We start from the raw sequence: 7,353 nt of genomic DNA on the forward strand, positions 1-7,353 counted from the left end.
TGTTTTTAGTTTGGACTTAACCTACTTCATGCCTGTGAAAAAGATAGTAGAGTTGGCCAGTTCAGTCAATTCAGAAAAAATTAGGGGCACGGTGAAATAAGGCATACTGGCTGAACTCACAGGACTGTGAGTACAGATCCAACAGTCTATCACTTTTCATTCATTCCTTCAAACAGCACCTGGTGGTTCTGTATCAAAGCATTGTCCCATTCATCATTCAGTGGACAAAACACTGTTGACCTGCTCAGGGTCAGAGCCACTGTCAGCAGAAGGACCTTCATCCTGTGGCTCCAAGACTTTCCTGCAGTGAGAAGCGTGTATCCTGTTGGGTTTTCCTTAAACCTTTACAGCGGTGTGGGTGATCAACAGTACTTGAAAAGGACCATCGAATCTTGGAACTAGTCCTTTTCTCACATGCACTTTTATCACCACCTAGTCTCCGGGCTGGAAGTTGTGAGTTCCTTCTACTGAGTCAGGATCTGCAAGTGAAGCAAACACCTATTTATGTGTGTATTTTAGCCTTTTTGTGAGGCCCCGTATGTAACTGGTCAGACTGTCATTATTCATCTGCAGCTGCTGGGGAAAGTACAACCCTAACCTGGGGGCACTTCTAAACAGGATCTCAAATGGGGACAACCCTGTCCTCTTGGTAGTCCTTACTTAATCTAGAGCCAGAGGCAAGCATTCTGTCCAGGGCCTCTGGATCTCCTTTGGCCTTTTATCCATTCAAATGCTCAACTCGGAAAGCTTGGATCACCCCTAATGCTTGCATAACTTCCCTCATCACTTCAACTGCGAAATGAGAACCTCTATCTGACTCAATAACTTAAGGAACACCATACCTGCATATTAGTTTACTGACCAGTTTCTTTGCCGTATTCTTGGGATTTGCTTTGGCTATTGGGAAGGATTCCAGCCAACCTGAAACGAGATCACACACGAGAACAAATTCATACACTCCTACCTTTGGTAGTTGTATATAGTCTATCTGCAGTCTCTGAAACGGGTAAAGTGGTCTGGGGGTGTGCTTGCTTGGAGTTTTCACCACTTGACCAGGGTTTTTCAGTGCACAGAGAAAACCCTGGAGCAATCCACCCTGTATTAACCACACTTACCATGGCACCTTTCCATAGGTGAGTGGGCCCGTGGGCCTCCTGAGCCATCATAGGATAGAGGGCTCTGGGTAGGCATATTTTTCCTGACACTTCCCAGAGTCCCTGCCCATTTGGCACTGCTCCTCTCTGAGTCCAGGAGCTCTTTTCTCCTTCATCTGCCTGTGAAGACAGTATAATCAACACATCTTCAGACATGTGGTGAGGCTCCAGGACGCCGACAGGGATTACCTCGGGTTTCCAAGGCTTCACTGCTGCCTCTTTTGCAGCCCCATCTGCCCTGTTGCTGCCCCTAGCCTCACAGGTTTGTTGTCTGGTATATATATGCCTTAACCTTGACAATGGCTACTTCCTCTGGAAGCAGTAGTGAGTTCATTAGTTCAAACACTTAGTCTTTGTTTTTAATGGGCTGACCTGCAGAGGTTAGAAAGTCTCTAGCCCGCCATATGGGTCCATAGTCATGTGCAATACCAAAACCATACCTTGAATCTGTATAGATGTTCACCTTCTTCCCCTCAGCCAATTTACACGCCTCAGTAAGTGCCTTCAGTTCTGCCTCACAGACATGTGCTACCTCATGCTGTGTGACCACTGCATATCCAGTGTGAACCGGCCATCTTCTCCCATATTCCTGCTTCCATCTACAAAACACTCAAAATCAGGGTTATCAAGAGGTTTTTTAATGAGAAAATCCAGAAGTTTCTTGATGCATCAACTGTATACAATCATGAGGAGCATTTTCAGCTAAATCAGACAAAAGGCTACCTGTGCTACCCTCCCCCATTTCTGAATCTGTAATTGGTAACAAAGTAGCAGGATTCAGAGTAGTACATCTTTTGAAAGAAATTAGTGCACATTGGAGTCTGAGTTGTTGTCAAGGAACCATGAACCAGACGTACAACAAGAGATACGTGGAAATAAGAAGGCTTTATTGCAAATCAAGCTGTAAGCAAAAGTCCAAACGGATGGCTAAACCGGAGCAGGGTCTTGCGAAGCCAGAGGTCAGGAGCCAGAAGGGTAGTCAGACGAAGCCAGGATCAGGAACCAGAAGGGTAGTCAGACGAAGCCAGGATCAGGAACCAGCGGGGTAGTCAGACGAGGCCAGGATCAGGAACCAGAAGCAGCAGCAGTCTTAGAAGCATGTGCACACAGGAGGACCAAGCAAGGAACTGAAGCCACAGACCTCCTATATATATGAGCTAGGCATCCAGCTCCTCCCAGTGGGAAGGAGAAGCCGCAGGGTGGGAGGCTACAAGAAACCCAGAAACCAAGATGGCCGCCAGCACATGTCAAACGAAGGAGAACAGCAAGAAGGTAAGACCATGACAGTTGTCTAGCCATAGAAATATGTTTTGGTTCCACCTGTGTGAGAATGCCCTGTATATCATGAAGTGTTTGCACAACTGTATATTTCCATCCCCCCCCCCACCTGCACTTCCTGAAACTCAAACTGATTGCTAAAGAGGAAATTGTGGGGAAGGGGGTGCGTATGGGTGCTATCTATACACAGAAACTGCCATGTCTTCACAGCTGCTTATTAATATTATTGCCTGCACTGCCGCTACTGCCCTGACACAGGAGGGCAACAGGGTCTAACCTGGCTGAGTGTGACCGTGAATTTCAGAACAGAACAAGTTCAATTCCTCATTATATTTTGACATACTCAGGGCTGGGGCTGAGGTTATGCACAGCTTCATTGTATGAAAATTATTCACTGCCTCTTCTATCAGGTGAAATGGGTCAGATAACAGACAATCACACACAGGCTGCATTAACATGGAGGCATGTCTAATCCAGGGGCGACAGTATGACACCAGCCCCAAAAATACCCTTAAGCTTTGTGCTCCTTTGGGCACTTGAATCCTTTCAACAGCCTCCCTTCTATCTGGGGTTTTCAAAATTGTCACCTTGTTAACTTCTCTAGGAACATGAACCATCCTGTAACTGACAGGCAGCCCCTTAACTGTGTTTCTTCTTTAAAAACAATTGGGTAACAACCGTACTGTCTTATCTTTAGTTTAACTGGCTCAGATTCACAGACAAAAACTGTTTCTCCCATAAATCCCACAGCCAGTACATAACAAGGGGTTAACTGATAAGGCTGCAAGAAACTCTTTCCTACTCTCTTTCTCACTTTCTGTCTGGAAGTTTTCCTCTTCTGCTCCCCGGACTTGTTTGGTATGGTCCCCATGGTCTGTCTCAGTCCAATCCCAGGATTTGGGTGTGGCTCACAAGGCACTTTAACACCCCAAATCCTGAATTACATAATTTGCCGGCCGGGCTTTCCCTAGGTCCTCCTCCCTCTGATCATAATCCTTCTGGTTCACCTAGTCAGGACGTAGGCACAGACCACCTTGGGGACCCACCAGGTCAATAATAAGCTCAACACGTGGTGTGCCTTATAATTACCCAGCTATCTGTCTCCATATATTCTCTATCTGTCACGACTATGGTATTGGTCGGGACTCTTTGTCTCGCATGCAGTTGTCAGCGGTCTGCTTGTTGTCTACCGCAGGTGAGGGCAGTTAGTATGTGGTCTCAAGTGTGGTTGCCGCTGGCAACATGATGTTGTTGGCAGTGTAGCAGCCTGAGCTGGTTGCTAGGCGGCTCGCTGTCAAGGCATGCGGTTGCACCTAGCAACGTGTGTTTGTATGTGTTAACTTTCCATATTTTGTTTGCATGGGATTTAGTTATGTGTGCATTTCCCTTTTAAGTGACACTTACCTTGTCTGGTGTTGGAAGGGTTAACGCCTTTCCTAGTATGTGTGTGTGGGTGTGGCTGCTTGGGCTATTTAGCTCCTGCTGGATGCCTGTAGCTGAGGGGTACTCCAGCCATGCTTTATGCTGGAGTCATCCTCCTGGTCTCATGTGCCATCTATCCAGTGAGGGCCACCCTTGTGGTTATAAAATATATGTATGATGTTAAGAAGATGTTTTTATGCTCTCTATGTTGTTTGCAGCTATGGGTGTCCTGGGTACCTGTGTGTTTTGTGTGTGTGCTGTGTCCTTAATGTTTGTGTGGACATCAGTACTTGTGCACGGGTTCCAGTCAGCGTGTCTGTGGCAGGTAGGTGTAGTACTGGTTTAACTCACCTGCCATATCCATATGCTGTATATGTTTCCCCTCTCCTTGCTCCTTGGCCAGTGAGACTCCTATTCGTCTGTGTCTAGGAGGAACAGGTCGTCTTACCCTGCTCCTAGTCCAGGGATTTCCTGAGGGCTAGTATGGACCCTAGGTTCCGGAGTATGAGCCCTCCCACCATCTGGGTTGGCTCATACGGTTAGGAGTCAGGGTCAGAATTAGGGACGAGCTAGGAGGTGACCTGCTCCCTGATCCTGTCGTCCTGGCCTAGCAGCTTCCCTTATCCTATTGACATCGCACGGTTGAGGGTATCCCCCACTCTCATCTGTGACATTATCTCAGCAAACAGAGTTCCTACGGGTTCTGCAGCAGTAATTCTTGCATGTTAATCCAAACATTCCTCACTCCCTGAGAGGGATGGCAGTAACAACCGGACTTGATGAGTCGCAACTTCAAAGAATCAGTACGGTAATTTCCTCTGCTACATTGCACTGTTTTTTGTTTTTTTTCTCTTCTTCTGAGGGGAGTCACAATCAACAAGTATACACAATAAAGATAAACTTTTCAACTTCTTTACCCACTTGAACATTAACAAGACTAAAACAAGTGGCACCTCTCCTTTAACAGCAAGCAGGGCTCACCTCACTGGCAGACAGGATTTTTCCACGGTTGGCCTGCCGGTCGGACCACCCCCTCTGCCCCATCGTCTGGCAATTCCTCTAGACTCTCATAGGCAGAAATGTCGGCTACCGATGCTTCATTCTGTCTCAAACACCCAGTTTCAACCTCACAAACTACTTTTATACATATTTCAACAACTCCTTTGCATCCATGATCCCTAATCCAACCACCATAAGTTTGTTTGAACTTTTCCCACACTTCCACCAGAGTCTTTGCTGTCTTGTAACCCTCTGGGACACTAAGATTATTATCCATATCTTTCAGTTGTCCACAAGTTTTGTCATTAAACACCAAAGAATACAATTTCCTGATGTCAGTTTCTCCTAGTCCTACCTAGAGCTTCCTCACTTGTAACAGTGTACTCTTCTAGAAGACTAAAATTATTTTTCCAGGGAACCCAACTCAGTCTTCCAGAGAACTTCCCCACTATATACCTAGTGTATTCTGCACTGATCCTCAGCTTATTCAACCCCTCGGAAGGTTCCAGGGCTCCTGATTTCCCTTTTTGGTGTTCTTAGTTATTTTCCACAAAACATACCGGACAACGGATATCTCTGTCAGCAATCCCAGTTTACTGTCTCAAACATCATAGTCAAAAGTCTTACCCAATAATTATAGGAATATCATCTCTTTAAAGTTCTTTACCAAAAACAGGCTGGACTGTAAATCAGCTTTTTAGACTCCAACTCCACACCGATTTGGACAGACAGAAGATGAGGCACAGATTTTAGCAAGATAAAGTATCTTACCTTGCAACGCTGCTTTAAATGGATCTGTACATCCTCTGACCGTGGTTATCGGGGTGTCGAAGGAGAGTCGATTAGTCCAGCCCCACATTGGGGGCCAAGTTTTGTGAAGGCAATTACCCCTGCGTCTATGATAATGGGTTTCCGAATTCAAATAGCGTAATGTGCACAGAGAAGGCTGATACACGCAATGGTTGTAATTAGTAATCTCCTTTATAGAATTTTAGCAGACAATCTTATACTATGATTATTGGTAGACGCCCAAGAGCCGTGCGTCACATAAACCACAAAGAGAGAAGAAATTAAACCTTTATCAGAAAGAGGATCTTAAACTTAGAACAGCAGAAACTAGCATTTATACAAATAGAACAGAAGGGGGGAAGGTTGTCAGCTGAATTCCCCCCCCCCCAAACACACACACAGCGTGCCTGCAAAGAGCTGACATTTGTCTAAAATTTTAATAACCTCTAATTGAACTCTGGTTCAGATAGATATAAGATATACAAGATGGAGTTCTATCTCTCACAGGCACCATGGGCAGAACTATAGTCATGGAGCCGGGGGTGAGGGGGTGAAGAGCACATTGGTTGCGATCTACAGAGTTGAGTCACATTATTATGACCACTTTCGACATTGGCAGCATGTAGCTCATGAAGGAAGTCATCTGCTACAAAAGTGTGCGACAGTGGACCGACACGCTGCGGTGGGGCAGCTCACCACCAAAATGAACCAGGGGGCTACCAGACGTGTCTAAAACATAAGTTCAGTGGACCCTCCTGCGTATGGGGTGCTGAAGATGGAGGTCACTGCACGTCTGCTAACAAAGTTGCATTGGCAGAAAAGGCTTAAATTTTCACGGCAGTATCGGAATTGGACATTAGCATTGGCTGATTAGCAAAGGGCAATCTCTGCTTTTCATAGGCCAGTGACGTCACATTCATCAGTCACGTGGCCTAGGAGGAGCTCAGCCCCATAGAAGTGAATGGGGCTGAGCTTCGATACCAAGCAAAGCTGCTATTGAATGTACGGTGCTGTGCTTGGTGAGCTGCGAGAAGGCAGCGGCACTCACGGGCACCGATGCCTTCTCAAACAGCTGATCGGCGGGGGGTTCTGGGTGTCGGACCCCTACCAATCAGATATTGATGACCTATCCTGAGGAAAGGTCATCAGTAAAAAAAATCTCTGAAAACCCTTTTAATTAACGCTTGGAGTATCAGGTACTCATGCACCTGGACAGTGGCCGCAGGTGCCCTCCTGCATTCAGCTGTATCGCCATCCTCAGGGCAGTGATACAGTTGAATACTGTGACATTATTTTGCTCTGCACTGTGTATTTTGTGCTGCACTATGGTATTGCTGGCCCTGCCTTCTGTCCATTTTTAACCCCTCTACAACTTGGGGTCACTGTTAGTTTTTTCTTCCAGGCCACTTTAAGTTCCTAGTCCGCCCCTGTATATGACCTTTGGATCACTTTTTATTCAATTTAATTTTTAATTTTTTTGGAGGAGTGAAAGAGACTAAGGCCTCTTTCACACGGGCATCATGGATTTGGGCCGGATAGGCGCAAGTGCAAAGCTTTTTAATGCGTTTTGCACGCACATGAGAAAAATTGGCATGTTTGGTACCCAAACCCGAACCCGGATTTCTTCACAGAAGTTCGGGCTTGGGTTAGGTGTTGTGCAGATTTTATTATTTTCCGTTATAACATGGTTATAAGGGAAAATAATAGCATT

The 7,353-nt window shown here is 46.0% G+C and overlaps 1 long non-coding RNA gene across 1 annotated transcript; it reads right to left on the minus strand.

Annotated features, from left to right (window-relative positions):
• Nucleotides 1-534: 534 nt before the first annotated feature.
• LOC122927440 lies at nucleotides 535-5,930 on the minus strand. The gene is made up of 2 exons (XR_006387785.1): nucleotides 5,625-5,930; nucleotides 535-1,753 (listed from the first exon to the last, which is right to left on the minus strand). It is a non-coding gene; the product is annotated as an uncharacterized LOC122927440 (long non-coding RNA).
• Nucleotides 5,931-7,353: the final 1,423 nt, after the last annotated feature.

Source organism: Bufo gargarizans, chromosome 2 (genome assembly GCF_014858855.1).
Source record: "Bufo gargarizans isolate SCDJY-AF-19 chromosome 2, ASM1485885v1, whole genome shotgun sequence".
Taxonomy (NCBI): Eukaryota; Metazoa; Chordata; class Amphibia; order Anura; family Bufonidae; genus Bufo; species Bufo gargarizans.